This window comes from Macaca fascicularis, chromosome 4 (genome assembly GCF_037993035.2).
Source record: "Macaca fascicularis isolate 582-1 chromosome 4, T2T-MFA8v1.1".
In the NCBI taxonomy this organism is placed as follows: Eukaryota; Metazoa; Chordata; class Mammalia; order Primates; family Cercopithecidae; genus Macaca; species Macaca fascicularis.
Window position 1 is genome coordinate 100,810,125 of NC_088378.1, and position 16,352 is coordinate 100,826,476.

Here is a 16,352-nt window from a genome sequence, read left to right on the forward strand (position 1 = left end):
CTGAGGCCAAACCCACAGGTTAGTAGCAAAAAATATTGTCACTGTTTAGTGGAATCTGCCATGAGCCTAAGAGGCAAGGGAGTGACAAAAATACCAGACTTTGCCATCACAGAGTTAAATAAAATGTGTAGAGCTGTACGTCAGATAAAAATGGTTATTATAGACTGAGGCCTCAATATGCCATAAACCAATAGCCAACAAATTAGTAAAGAAACGAAATAAGGAAGAGAAAAGAAAGTGTGAGGGAAATATTAGTATCTAAATATATATTGCTTTATGGCAGTTTTCTTTCCTGGTTGCCAGATTTAGAGTATCTGGAATATTTAAACAATGTACTAAATTGATTTGGGCATGATAGCTAAGCATAAACATAGTGAAATAGTCTAGGTTTTCTCCTCAACAAAATACTAGCAAACTACATTCAACAATACATTAAGAAGATCATTCATCATGACCAGGTGGGATTTATCCCGGGGCTGCAAGAATGGTTCAACATATACAAATGAATCAAGGTGATACTACATATCAACAGAATAAAGAACAAAAACTATATGATCATTTCGATTGATGTTGAAAAAGCATTTGATAAACTTTAGCATATCTTCATAATAGAAATCCTCAAAAAACTTGGTTTAGAAGAGCTATAACTCAACATTTAAAAAGCTATATATAACAGGCCCACAGCTAGTATTACACTGAATAGGGAAAAAAATCAAAGTGTTTCCTTTTAGATCTGGAACATTACAAGAATGCCCATTTTCACTACTGTTGTTCAGCATAGTACAGAATGTCTTAGCTAGAGCCATCAGACAAGAGAAAAAAATAAGGGGCATCCAAATTGGAAACAAAGAATGCAAATTATATTTCTTTGCAGATAATATGATCTTACATTTGGAGAAAACTAAAGACAACACCAAAAAAACTATTCAAACTGATAAATTCAATCAAGTTGCAGGATACAAAATCAACATATGAAAATCAGTAGCATTTCCATATACCAACTATGAACAATCTGAAAAAGAATGAAAGTACTCCATTTACAATAGCCACAAATAAAATGAAATAACTAGGAATTAACCGTAAAAGTGAAAGATCTCTATAAAGACAACTATAAAATGATAATGAGAGAAATTGAACATGATACAAAAAATTGGAAAGATATTCTATGTTCATGGACTGGAAGAATCAATATTGTTAAAATGTCTATACTACCCAAAGCAATTCACAGATTCGATTCAATTTTTATAAAAATACAAATGACATTCTTCACAGAAATGGAAATAGCAATTCTAAAATTTATATGGAACCACAAAAGACCCAAAGTAGCCAAAGCTACCCTAAGCAAAAAGAACAAAACTGGAGGAATGACACTACCTGACTTCAAATTATATTAAAGGGCTACAGTAACCAAAACAGCATGGTATTGGCATAAAAACAGACACAGAGACCAACAGAATAGAGAATCCAGAAACAAGTCCATGCACCTACTGTGAACTCATTTTTGACACAGGTGCCAAGAATATACACTGGAGAAAAGACAGTCTCTTCAATAAATGGTACTGGGAAAATTTAATATCCATATCGATATCTACCTGCAGAAGAATGAACTCTCACCATACACAAAAATCAAAGGAAAATGGATTAAACACTTAAGTCTAACACCTCAAACTACTATGAAACTACTGCAAGAAAGCATTGAGAAAACTCTCCAGGATATTGGTATGGGCAAAAAAAAAAAAAAAAAAAAAAAAAAAAAAATCCTTGAGTACTACCCCACAAGCATAGGCAAACAAAGCAAAAATGGAAAAATGGGATCACATCAAATTAAAAACTTTCTGCACAGCAAACAATCAACAAAGTAAACAGATAACACAGAGATTGTGAGAAAACATTTGCTAACTACTCATCTGAAAACAGATTAATAATTAGAATACATAAGAAACTCAAACAACTCTAAAATTTCTAGACTTCAAAAAACTTAAAAATCTAATACTTGATTTAAAATTGTCAAAAGATTTAAATAGACATTTCTCAAAAGGAGACATATGAATGGCAAACAGGCATAAGAAAAAGTGCTCACCATTACTGATCATCAGAGATATGCAAATCAAAACTATAATGAAATATCATCTACACTCCAGTTAAAATGACTTATATAAAAGTAAGGCAAGCCAGGCATGGTGGCACATGCCTGTAGTCCCAGCTACTCAGGTGGCTGAGATGGGAGGTCACTTCAGCCCACAGGGTCAAGGCTGAAGTGAGCTGAGATCACAACACCTCACTCCAGCCTGGGTGACAGAGTGATACCCTGTCTCAAAAAAAGAAAATCAGGCAATATCTAACGCTGGCAAGGATATGGAGAAAAGGGAACCCTCATACACTCTTGGTGGGAATGTAAATTAGTACAGCCATTATGAAGAACAGTTTGGAGTTTTCTCAAAACAATTAAAAATAGAGGTACCTTACGATCTAGGAATCCTTCTGCTGGGTTTTTACCCAAAGGAAAGGAAACAAGTATATTGAAGAGATATAGCTGTACTCCCATGTTTGTCCCAGCACTGTTCACAATCGCCAAGATTTGGAAGCAACCTAAGTGTCCATCAACAGATGAATGAAGAAAATGTGACACTTATATACAATGAAGTATCTTATTCAGCCATAAAAGAAAATTAGATCCAATCTTGTCATTTGCAATAATATGAATGGACTGGAATTCGTTACATTAAGTCAAATAAGGCAGGCAGAGAAAAACAAACGTCTGATATTCTCACTTATTGGTAAGCATCTAAAAATCAAATCAATTAAATGCATGGAGAGAGAGAATAGAAGAATGGTTACCAGAAGCTGGGAAGGGTAGTGGGAAGGAGATTGAGATGGTTAATAGGTACAAAAAAGATAGAAATAATAAATAAGACCTAGTGTTTCATAGTACAACAGGGTGATTGTCATCAAAATAATTTAATTGTACATTTTAAAATAACTGAAAGACTATAATTTAATTGTAACAAAAAGGAGAAGTGCTTCAGGGGATGGATACCCAATCTACATGTTGCGACTATTATGCTTTGCATGCCTATAGCAAAATATTTCATGTACCCCATAAATGTATACATCTATTTTGTACCCACAAAAATTAAAAATTAAAAAATTTTAAAAGCCTGGATTTGCAATAAAAGTTAAAACACTGTAATAGTACTCTTCTAAAATCAGACTGAAAGCACAGACATAAAGATTTACACAAAGCTAAATCTAGTAGAAACCCACTTTGATTTACAAAATTGTAAATATTTTTAGGAACTTTGTAATGCATAAACTTCTCCTTCCCTGCCTCACACAGATCTAAAGTGACCAAACATACTAAATATGTAATGTGTAATTTCCAGCTGAAAAAAACTTAACCCAGCCCCTCCTGGCTCAGTTAGAAGGTCATTTCCTTGGAAAGAGCTATACCACCAATGGTGAATAAAGTTCCAGTTGCAGTCACAAATGTGGCAATACACAAGATGTCTTCATAGCAAGGCTAATCACCAGATGGGGAGTTTGACTAATTGGCTGAAGATGTTTTCTGCTCTGGTCATACCTTGGCAAATAGAACAAAGAGAGGCCAAGAGACCTAATGGCTAGAACATGAGTATGAGTGTGGAGTTCTGTGATCTGCCCTCTGTCTGTTGTGGGTCTCTGGACAATTCCGTTAACCTTACTGTATTTTATTTTACTATAAATATAAGTAAGACTCTGCATACTTATCTAAGATATTTTCCAGAAAATGTTACAGGCAAAATTATTAAGGTTAAAATAAGAAAGAATTCCTCTATATTGAAACATTCTTTTCTGAAGCAAATTAGGTTTATTCTTAATTTATCTTGGTTCAGCACGTAGGGTCAGTTACATGGCAGCATTTTCTTAGGGATGAAAATTTTAAGGGATAAAGAACCACCGACAGTCAAACACTAGGGGCCAGGACTCCTCCATGGCAAAGAGCAGCTTAAGGTCAAATTTATTCACTCAGTGTCTTACTTCTTCCTATTGACCCAAAAGTTAGGGATAAAGTGAGCACCCACCAGCAGAGGTGCAGCCAGGTTAGAAACCAGCTTTCATGTAAACAAGTCAGTACCAAAATATTTAGGAATAGCCAACACACAAACTAGACAGAAAAAAAAAATGGTTCTCAAATTTTTAAAAAATTTAGGATTACAAGCATGAAGAATTAATGCTAATAATTAATGAGGGTCTGCTATTCCCACTAGTCTGTAGATTCCTTGTGGGTAGATACTACATCTCTTGTTCCCACAGGTTTGTGTGATAAGACACAGCTAACACAGTGTCATAAGATACAGCTCCAACCATGGCAAAGGTCAAGGTGGGTAGAAATCGTGGCCCGAATTGGGCCAGAGACAAACCAAGGTCTTAAGAGAGAACCAGAGAAAAGAGATATGTGCCAGAAACTGGGAGGTGTCACAAGACACAAGGGTAGCAGAAAATGCTCACCTTGAGACCAGAACAGAGGAAGACTGAGTGGCTATAGCAGAAACTGAAAGCATACAATAGGCAACAAATGAACAGAAGATGCTGAGATTGGAGGCAAAAGCAAATGCACATCTGAGCACCTCACCTCTGAAATCAGAAGGAAAATGCCTTGAGAGGGGAGATGAGTTTTTACAGCAGAAGCTGGATTTTCAGTCCAGTGCTTCTTAAAGGAACCTGGCTTACTTTTGCTATCATGCAATTGGAATAATTTGAGGTAAACAAAAAAAAATCTAAAAATTAAAGAAAAAAGCAGAAACTGAATGGTCTTTCACAGCTGGACAGGGTATGGCTGGCCAAGACAAAGAAGGATGAGGCAGCAAGAGGTACCAACACTGAGAGAGCCGTTGATCAAAGCATAGCCTGTCAGGCTCCAAGTTATTGTTGGAAGATCCTGGTACCACAGCCTCACAGGCGTTGGCCTCTCCTGAACCTTTGCTTGTTCTGCCTCACAGTGGCAAATCAGTTTTCGAAGCAGCAATAATTGAGTAGTAAAGTCATAAGCTATTGTTAGAAATTAGAAAAAAATCACTTTTAAAAAACTAGAAAAATAGTGTTTTATCTCAAAAATGTATAAACATACAGATATATTTAATTTTAGTTAAACCTTCATTTCGTAAGTTTGGAAAAATCACCTAGATTCCTCTAATTGTTCCTGTAGTCAAAAAGTAAATCTACATGTCCTATGCTGTCTTGAATGAGAAGGGTCTATTTACTGTGTTCCTGTCTAAATTCCTTGACCTTTTCCTGTCCAAATAAGTTGGTACTATTAATAATTCAGTCCCCAACATCAGATAAAATATAAAATTAATTCCCTTTTCCATGAATTTAGATGATATAATTAGGCCATGCTTTTGGCTTATGACTATTTCCATGACTAAAATCACTTGAGAACTGCTTGTTTCCCATCAACATTTGGTCGTAAGAGGGATGGTGGGTGTCTTCTACAGGAGACAGTAGGTCAATGGCCAAAGGCCAATGGAGACAAACAGATGTTGCGGTTAACCAAATTGAGAAGGAATACATAAATTTTATTCCAAAAGCCTCTTGCCAGAAGTGCTATAAAGAGCAAATCCATGCTTGATCCTCTACCTCCCGTTTGATGGAAAATAGTCAGATGTATTTGTCTGAATTCTTCAAAGAACCCTGGCAACTTGGTCTTTCCAATAAATATATGCCAAAAGGGTTATTAATCCCTTTTATAACCCACCAACCTCAGTATGCATATTCTTAAAAATGTGTGTGAAAAACTGAAGAAAGTTATACATGTAAACAAAATTGTACCTTCTGCTCAAATATGGTGACATTAACAAAAACGAAAAAAGTACATGTTGCTGAGCAAGTTCATTTCAGAAAATGTCACATATATGCTTTTCTCAGAAATCTTCCTGGAAACCTTTTCTGGGAATAGATCAAGGGACATACATTATTGTGCATTACAGGAAAAATGGGAAAGGAGCAATTTAGTATTTGAAACTGTGCCTGAGAATTATTTAAAAAGTGTATTTATATACAAATTTATGAGCCAAAAATTGTAGGAAATATAGTCACTTTATTTTAAATACTATGAAACTGGAGTGTGCACTTTTGCCATGAACATTGAAGTAGTCTCCAGTGTGAGAACAAAGGAGAGAGCCTGGAATATTGGCACTGCTAAGCCACAGATAAGCACGAGAGAGTATTGCCTACTTCCCAAAAAGCACATTAGGGCCAGGGGTACGTGTGTAAAATGAAATGGGAACAGATGGCAATAACCAGACAAGCCAGAGTTGCTGACCACTGTTCAGAAGGCAGATTTCCTAGATACAAATAATCCTGCGCACCGTGTGTGTGTGTGTGTGTGTGTGTGTGTGTGTGTGGCAAAAGATAACTTGTTCCCCATGACCCATGCCCTTGTAAAAATCTCCTCTCCTTGAATGTCAGCAGAACTTGTAAATATGATGAGATATCACTCCAAAACTATATTATAGAGCAAAAACGATATTATCTAGGCTGGCCTAACCTGATCACATGATCCCTTTAAAAACAAAGAGTTTTATCTGGCTGGTTGCAGGAGAGGAAGTCAGAGATTTGACAGCTAGCAGACAATGAGGAACTCAGTCATAAACTTTCAAGGAAATGAATTCTGCCTACAACCAAATTAACTTGGAAGAGAATCCCAAGTTCCAAATAAGAAACCCAGCCCTGGACAACACCTTGATTTCAGCCTAGTGAAACCCTGAGAAGAGAATACAATGACATTGTACCTAGACTTCTGGCCTACACAACTGTAAGATAATAAATATGTGTTGTTCTAAGCTGTACAGTCTGTCGTAATTTGTAGCACAGCAATAGAAAACTAATACAATCATGGGTGTGGTGGCTTATACCTGTAATCCCAGCACTCTAGGAGGCCCAGGAAGGTGGATCACTTGAGTCTAAGAGTTTGAGACCAGCCTGGGCAATTTGTGAAACCCTGTCTCTACAAAAAATACAAAAAAAAAAAAAATCACCCAAGCATGATGGTGTCCGCCTATAGTACCAGCTACTTAGGAGACTGAGCTGGGAGGATTGCTTGAGCCCAGGAGGTCAAAGCTACAGAGAGCTGTAATCATGCCACTGCACTCCAGTCTGAGCAACTGAGCAAGACCCTGTCTCAAAAAAAAAAAAAAAGAAAAGAAAAAGAAAAAGAAAACTAATACAAAATCAGGGATACAAATACAAAGAAGAAACTAATACAAAAAGAAACTAATACAAATACAATACTGTACTTGCTGAGTCAATTATGACTAATCTAAGAATCTGCTAACATAGTGACTGTAGACCTAAGAATCTTCTAGTTCTACGATTCTATAATTTTAATAAATTTCTTTGATAGTGTTATCATGTCAGTCATTACAGCTCATTTAAAAATTACCCCATTAGGGAACTGAACTGATGACATACTTCTTTAGTATCTGTGAGATGTTTCTTTACACCAACAATAGACAAGCAGAGAGCCAAATCAAGAATGAATTCCTATTCACTATTGCTATAAAGAGAATAAAATACCTAGGAATACAGTTAACAAGGGATGTGAAAGAACTCTTCAAGGAGAACTATAAACAACTCTCAAGGAAATAAGAAAAGATGCAAACAAGTGGAAAAACATTCCATCTTCATGGATAGGAAGAATCGATATCATGAAAATGTCCATACTACACAAAGTAATTTACAGATTCAATGCCATTCCCATCAAACTGCCATTGACATTCTTCACAGAATTAGAAAAAAACTATTTTTAAATTTCACATGGAATCAAAGAAGACCCCATATAGCCAAGACAATCCTAAGCAAAATAAATAAAGCTAGAGGCATCATGCTACCTGACTTCAAACTATACTACAAGGCTACAGTAACAAAAACAGGATGGTACAGGTACCAAAACAGATGTATAGACCAATGGAGCAGAACAGATACCTCAAAAATACCACCATACATCTACATCCATCTGATCTTAGACAAACCTGCCAAAAACAAGCAACGGGGAAAGGATTTCCTATTCAGTAAATGGTGCTGAGAAAACTGGTGAGCCATATGCAGAAAACTGAAACTGGACCCCTTCCTTGCACCTTACACAAAAATCAACTCAATATGGATTAAAGACTTAAATGTCAAACCCCAAACCATAAAAATTCTAGAAGAAAACCTAGGCAATACCATTCAGGACATAGGCATGGGCAAGGACTTCATGACAAAAACACCAAAAGCAATTGCAACAGAAGCCAAAATTGACAAATGGGATCTAATTAAACTAAAGAGCATCAGCACAGCAAAAGAAACTATCATCAGAGCAAACAGGCAACCTACAGAACAGGAGAAATTTTTGTAATCTACCCATCTGACAAAGGTCTGATATCCAGAATTTACAAGAAACTTAAACAAATTTACAAGAAAAAAAACAACCCCAGCAAAATAGTGGGTAAAGATATCAACAGACACTTCTCAAAAGAAGACATTTATGTCACCGAGAAACATATGAGAAAAAGCTCAACATCACTGATGATCAGAGAAATGCACATCAAAACCACAATGAGTCACCATCTCACGCCAGTCAGAAACAATAGATGCTGGTGAGAGTGTGGAGAAATAGCAATGCTTTTACACTGTTGGTGGGAATGTAAATGAGTTCAACCATTGTGGAAGACCGTATGGAGATTCCTCGAGGTCTAGAACCAGAATGCCATTTGATCCAGCAAGCCCATTACTGGGTATATACCCAAAGGAAGATATATATCATTCTACTATAAAGACACATCCAAATGTATGTTTATTGCAGCACTATTTACAATAACAAAGACGTGGATCCAACCCAAATGCCCATCAATGATAGACTGGATAAAGAAAATGTGGTATATATACACCATGGGATACTATGCAGCCATAAAAAAGAATGAGATTATGTCCTTTGCAGGGACATGGATGAAGCTGGAAGCCATCACCCTTAGCAAACTAACAGAGGAACCGAAAACCAAATACCTCATTTTCTCACTCATAAGTGGAAGTTGAACAATGAGAAAACATGGACATAGGGAAGGGAACAACACACACCAAGGCCTGTTGGGGGGTGGGAGGTGAGAGGAGGGAACTTAGAGGATGGGCCAGTAGGTGCAGCAAACCACCATGGCACACATAAACCTATGTAACAAGCCTGCACGCTCTGCATATGTATCTCATTTTTTTAGAAGAAATTATGAAAAGAAAGAAAGAAAATAAGCTTAAATAAGACAAAAATACAAACTTAAAAAAATGTTTAAAATAAAATCCAAAAAAACAGATTTTTTCAGTAAACAAAGTTTCTTCGTGTTATTACACTGTAGGAGCTTTGTATATATTTTAGCAAATTTACAATATTTTATGGGAAATATTTTGACTTTGGTCATCAAAACCTGTGTGAAAATTGTAGGTTATTCAAATCACATGCTCATTTAATGTTACCTTAGAGTGTTTTCCAACATGAGGATTTGATCCAATGTCCATAATTTCAAAGGATGTAAATCTGGTAACCATAAAATGGTAAGCCAGCACAGCCAAGTATAGAAACCATGTGCAGTGAAGCAAGTATGTTTCCATTTGGTCTCTGTATTCTTTACTCTGGAGAAACCCTAGTCCTCTCAAACAAATCTTGTTTTACTTACATCTGTTTTAAATAGCTAGTATGTAGAGCAAACTACCACATATGGTAACAAGATCATATCATCTAAGAGGCATTTGATATTGATATTAAAGTATTTTTAATTGAAACAAATTAGTCACAACTCCCAATTGAAACAACACCTCTTCTGGGTGAAAAGTATCACAAATGTTTAAAAGAAATTATTTATACAAAACTCTTCTTAGAAGAAAGAAAAAGAAAATAAGTATTCTATCTTTTCCCTGATGAACAGCACTTGTTTTATAAACCTGAACAGTAACGGATTTTAGTTTTAGTTTGTACTGCAAGAATGATCATAAATGCCAATTCTAAAAGCCTGGTTTGTCAAAAATATAGCTAGAAAACATCACACACTTCTAAAAAGTGATATATAATTATTTAGTAATGAATAAGGCAATCTTTTTTGTGGCAAGGAGGGGGGAATTAAACCTTATTTATTTTTAAAACCAAACCACTAAGAAAATATATCACAGCCTGAAAACAGCAAATGGACAGGCTGTATTATCATTTCAAGTAATAAGCTGGTGAAAATACAATGAGGTTGGTATCAAAATAATAAGGAGCCATGCCAGGGCAGGAACAATGCAAGCTGCGAAAGCCCCGGGCAAAAATGGTATTTGATAATGGGGGCTGCCTCTCCTTTGCTCTAAGAGAGTCAGCTCATCCTAGCCCAAATTGTTCACTTTTTCTCCCTTGAACTTCCTGTTGCCAGGGGTCTCAATTGGGCTCTGTTAATTCAGGGAGCTAAGGAAATAATGCTAGGTTTAGGCTTCCATTTCACTCTGTTTTATAAAAACCAGGTTTTTCCAAATCCAGTACTTCATAACTCTCTTATAAGCAAGTAGCCAATTGCTCCTCTTTTACTATTCATTACTAGATACTAATATATATCACAATCAAAACCCCTTTCTTCTTCAAGGGGAAAGTGTTACTGCAACATTGTCCTGTCATTTTGCTACACACATCCTCAAGGCCCATCAGCCAGTAAGAGGGAAGCTCTGCTTCTCATAATTAGTGTGTCGTCGCCTCTCATGTTTTTGCACGGTATCCAGGTTGAAAGATGCAGCATGTAATAATTTTGAGAAATGTACATCTACATCTTGACCAGAAATGGGGATCCACAAGGATCTTCAAAGTTCTTATCCAAACTACTCTCCCTCCCAATTCCACATTTTAAAATCAACTTGCATCAACTTGTATACCCTTGTATCAATTACACAAAATCAAGAAAACAAAGACCCAGAAATTTTTTTCTCCCTTCTAAGTTATTGACCTCATGGATTTTGTTTCACAGCCTATAGAAAATGGTGTGATGACACTTCTGGTAAACAGGATATTTGGCAACAAAGAGAAAACATCTCTCCTCAAACTCCAGCAAGTCTAACCTGCCAGCCTGTTGGTATTAAGAAGAGTCTGGTAGCTTGGAGGGCTCTGGCTTGTTACAGGTGAGATCCTTACTGCCAGGACAAGCACTAGCCACAGGAACATAAGCTCTAAAACTTTCTGTAACGTCTCTGATGCAATTTAGCATCACTTTTTCCCATTTCACTTTTTAGGGCTGAAACATGAAAGAACCAGTGTCCAGAGGCAAGCGACATATGCCTTACACTTGTTGCCATCCTTAATTTCTTCATAAACTTTGCTTAAAAGACTAAAATTCCCAATTCCTTATTAAAAAATATATTTTTGCCCTCATTCCTGATAGCCACTGGCAAGGACTTTTATTACCCAATGGATAAGAGAGCCTCCTTCTTCTTGGTCACGGTTGGGATGAGGTGCACGTGGTCATCTATACACTCAGTCACACGACAGTCCAGCTGCCGTTTCACCTGAAGCTCCTTACTCCCGGCATCTATTTAATCTTTGGTTTTGTCGTTGCAATGTATGGTGCACCAGGCCTGGCAGTCCTGGAACTTCTCAAACTTACTGGTGACCAAGGCCTAGACTTGAGCCAGAGGCACATGACTGCGCTGGATGCACTGGTGCACCTGCTGCATGGATGCCTGGCTGTCCTCACAACAGCTGGTGCTGCATGGGAACATGAGACTCTGCATCTTCTGGATGTTTTCTCTCTCCAGGCTCTTTACCATGGAGTCCACTGTCTCCTGCACCCGCAGCTGCTGCAACTCCGCCATGATGATCCTGTGCTGCCCCAGGCCGCGCCCATGCCCACCAATAAGGCAATCTTAACAAGCTAAATTTAAATAGGATGTCTATGGCAGATTACAAATATAAAAATGTTTAAAGTCAGATATATTAAAAATTTGTGAAAATCATTGCCCAATGATAGGGCAAGGCAAATGTATCCAAACAAATGAGTTAATGTATGTAAAACATTTAGAACAATCCTGAACTATTGTATATATCATTATCATTATTATTTTTACACTATATTTTCCCTGTGGACATCCTTCAACTTCAGCCCTTTTGTTATGTACAAAAGTGGTTCGCACCAGGCACGGTGGCTCATGCCTGCAATCCCAGCACTTTGGGAGGCTGAGGCAGGTAGATCACCTGAGATCAGGAGTTTGAGACCAGCCTGGCCAACATGGGGAAACCCTGTCTCTACTAAAAATACAAAAATTAGCTGGACATGGTGGCACATGCCTATAATCCCACCTACTTGGGAGACTAAGATAGAATTCCTTGAACCCAGGAGGTGGAGGTTACAGTGAGCCAAGATCATGCCACTGTACTCCAGCCTGGGCAACAAAGGAAGACTCCATCTCAAAAAAAAAGAAAGAAAGAAAAAGAAAAAAAAAAAAGAAAAGAAAAAGAAAAAAAAAGTAGTTCCAGGTGCACTTCCAAATATCATAAATTTGCAGTAGTTCAAGTGAAGAGATTAAAAGATTCCACATAATTCCCAAATAAATAACAAATAGCCACAGTGCAATTATTTCTTATGGTGTCTAGAAAAGCATTCAGTGTTACCTGTTCACTTGTCACTGCCTGTTAAAATATCTACTCAGGGCCAGGAGCGGTGGCTCATGCCTGTAATCCCAGCAATTTGGGAGGCTGAGGTAGGCGGATCATGAGGTCAGGAGATTGAGACCATCCTGGCTAACACAGTGAAACCCTGTCTCTAGTAAAAATACAAAAAATTAGCTGGGCGTGGTGGCAGGCACCTGTAGTCCCAGTTACTCAGGAGGCTGAGGCAGGAGAATGGCATGAACCGGGGTAGCAGAGCTTGCAGTGAGCTGAAATCAGGCCACTGCACTACTCCAGCCTGGGCGACAGAACCCAGACACCATCTCAAAAACAAAAAAACAAAAACAAAAGTATCTACTCAGGCCAGGCAAGGTGGCTCATGCCTGTAATCCCAGCACTTTGGGAGGCCAAGGCGGGCGATTCATGAGGTCAGGAGATCGAGACCAGCCTGGCCAACATAGTGAAACCCTGTCTCTACTAAAAATACAAAAATTAGCCAGGTGTGGTGGCAGGCGCCTGTAATCCCAGCTACTAGGGAGGCTGAGGCAGGAGATTACTTGAACCCGGGAGGCGGAGGTTGCAGTAAGCCAAGATCATGCCACTGGATTCAAGCCTGGGTGACAGAGAGAGACTCCATCTCAAAAAAAAAAAAAAAATTGTCTACTCAGATCTGCTCATTTCTCTGACCAGGAAGGCAATATTTTGTACACTCCAGTGTACATGCAGTCTCTCATTGCCAGTACTTGACAATATAGTTATTAGTCCTCTCCCCTCTTGCTCAGTGCCAGCTTATCCTCAGTACTCTTTTACATGAGTCTCTCAGTTCATCACTTCACTCCACAGCATTTACAGGACAGGTGAGAATAGAGATAAACTTCTCTTACTTGATGAACATATGTGAAGAGATCCAATATGCCACAGGACATTAACTCAAAAACATTGTGTCCAACAAGCTCTTTTGCAACCAATTTATTGAATGAACCGAAAAATATAAGTAGGATATTTTAAAAATGTTATACATATCTGTCCTCAAACCTCTTTTGTTGTATTTTCCTTCCCCTACCCCTTGGCCATATCTTAGATTCCATAGCTTTCTGATTACTTTCAGGCATTGGAACAGTCTCCTTTTCCATCTTCTTTCCAGTTTAATACACATCAAAGCATTCAGTTCTCACTCAATTTTAAGCTTCCACTTCCCAGTCTCACTCAGAACTGACTCTCAGTTTCATAGTAATTGGAAGCAAGAGCATATCATGATATTTTACTATGTTTCCACCTTTCTCTTCCAACTTCATTCCTGACTCACTACACTGCCTCTAGCTCCCCCTAGATGTGGGTTGGGAAGAGGGATGCATGTTAAATTGGAAACATCTGTTTAAAATTAGTGGCAGCATTTGTATTTTCTCCTGGTTGTTGGAAATCCTCTGTCACGGAAGATGTCCAAACATGGGCTCTCTCACACAAGGGATGTTTTGGTGGGTTCTCTGGAGACGCTTTCCCGTAGGAGTGTTCAACATTACATCATTTAACAGTGAGCAACATTTTTTCTGGATGCCTTCAAGTGGCTTATCCACAATCCCCATTTCTAATGGCACCCCACAGAACCTTCCTTTGCTGGGTCAACTTGCCTCACTGGACATCCTCTCTAAAGGGCTCTATTTTGCTTCCTTCCACAGTGCCTTCTCTTGCTCCAGTAACTGTACCTGTCCCTCCTACTAATGGATTTATTTGCTACCACTGCAGCTTTCTCTCCTTACTTGTTCTTTAGCAGTTACTCCAGGTAGCTTTTCATAATTGAGCCTCTTCTAGGTAAAACTTAAACACATTCCTTGTGCACATTGAAGCCAGGGTAAACAGATCAGCATCACCCAAGCTCACTTCCACAGCTCAGCCAACAACCACCAGGGACAATACGGCAGTCTCCCTTCATTATAAGAAGACATCCTCCACCACTTAGCTGAGTTAGGAGAAAACAGCTTCCTCTTGAGTAAGCCAACAATCCTTTTCAAAGCATCTTCCTCCTACTTCTCCAAATTTATTATCTCATGTCACATTGGCTAAAGATCATAAGATCATTTTTATGTCCACTCTTTAGCAAGTCCTTTGGAAATGTCTCTGGTCTTCAGAACAAGAGAGCACTTAAAATATAATGTTCCCAGCTTCGAAGCCTCTGCTGACATTCTGGGACAGGAGGGTCATATTTAACATTAATACTCTAGAATTAAGGAAAAATAAACATAATTTTGTGGGTTCACTTTCCCTAGTAATTAGTTTAGACTTTATTAGGAATATACCTATAGCAATTAGATATATATCAATAGCTTCAGAAGTCAAGGTAAGATATTTTCCTGCTAATAGGAGAAACAGAAAAGAAAACTTTCAAAACAAACCTGGATCCTTAGTGGCTCAATTATGTTGGATAGTTTCCTGAGCATTATTTCTCTGTCCTTTCAATGCATATGGTAGTTTTAAAATATATCTGCAAACTCCTTTATATTATACTCCTCACTTCAAGAAGTGGAGTTTAATTCCCCTCTTCTGAAATGTGGGCTGGATTTATAACAATAAACTTCAAACCAATAGATTGTGGCAGAACTGATGGAATATGATGAGGCATAAAAGTCATTGAGGGTTCTTGCTCTTTCTCTTAGACCCCTTGCTTTGAAAAAAGTCAGTTGCCATGCTTTCAGGACACTCAACCACCCTATAAAGAGGCCCATGTGACAATGAACTGAGGACTCTTGTAAAGAACCATGTGAGTGAAACATCTTAGAAGTGAGTCTTATAGCCCCTGTCAAACTTTCAGATAACTATAGCCTCAGCCAATAACTTGACTGCAGACTACTGAGAAACTACACCAGAACCTCAGCTAACCTCTCTCCAATCCCTGACTCACAGAAATTGTGATTTCATAAATGCTTGTTATTTTAAGTCACTAAGTTTAAGGGTAACTTTTTATATAGCAGCAGATAACTAATACAATATGGCATTTTACATACTGAAATAAATTTAAAATCCCATATATTCTTTCCTGAATTCTATATGCCATGTACACCCAAAATATACTCATAACCAAATGCATGCCTTGACTCAAAGTCAGGTGCTGTGATAACTTCTCTTTATAACAGTCTAATCATTCAGCTGAGCATGATTACTAATCCACAGATGGATCAGCTGATAACCTCCCCAACTCTTGATGAAATGACTTGTTCTGTCAGGAGTTATTGAGAAGGACATACACACATTAACATAATGTGAATCTGCTTATTAAGGATCATACTTAGATTCATGGTCACATGGGCCAATAGTAAGTAATGAAGAGAAGACTCTATTGTGCAAAATTACTCCTCTGTCACTAACATTTTAAACTCAAATATTATAACATGTCTATTTTTTAGATTAATTCAGTGTTAAAATTCATGTAACTTCAGTAGAGATAGTTCTTTATGTTGCTTGAGGTAAATTATTCTTTTGAATATGAATAAAAAGAGTGAGATTAGGATGTAGGCCACCAAGAAGAAAAAAGGGAAATTAATTCAAAAGCTGAGAGTGCTAAGGAAAAGTTCACTGGCTTTCCAGACACACTGTGGATGGCTTTGCGCCCTCTTAAGCTCTGTGAATTAGAGATCATCAGCTCCCAGAAGGCAGAGACTAAGTTGTGTATCTGTTATGAATACCACCTAACACAATCCAGTCGGTGGAATACTAAACCACAACAAAATCATTA

The 16,352-nt window shown here is 37.8% G+C and overlaps 1 long non-coding RNA gene and 1 pseudogene across 1 annotated transcript in view; both read right to left on the minus strand.

Moving 5' to 3' along the window:
* The window catches only part of LOC102128930 (uncharacterized), a 567,074-nt gene that overhangs the window by 354,598 nt on the left and 196,124 nt on the right, over window positions 1-16,352 (minus strand). The window lies entirely within an intron of this gene.
* Window positions 11,422-11,832, minus strand: LOC102129192 (protein FAM136A pseudogene; annotated as a pseudogene).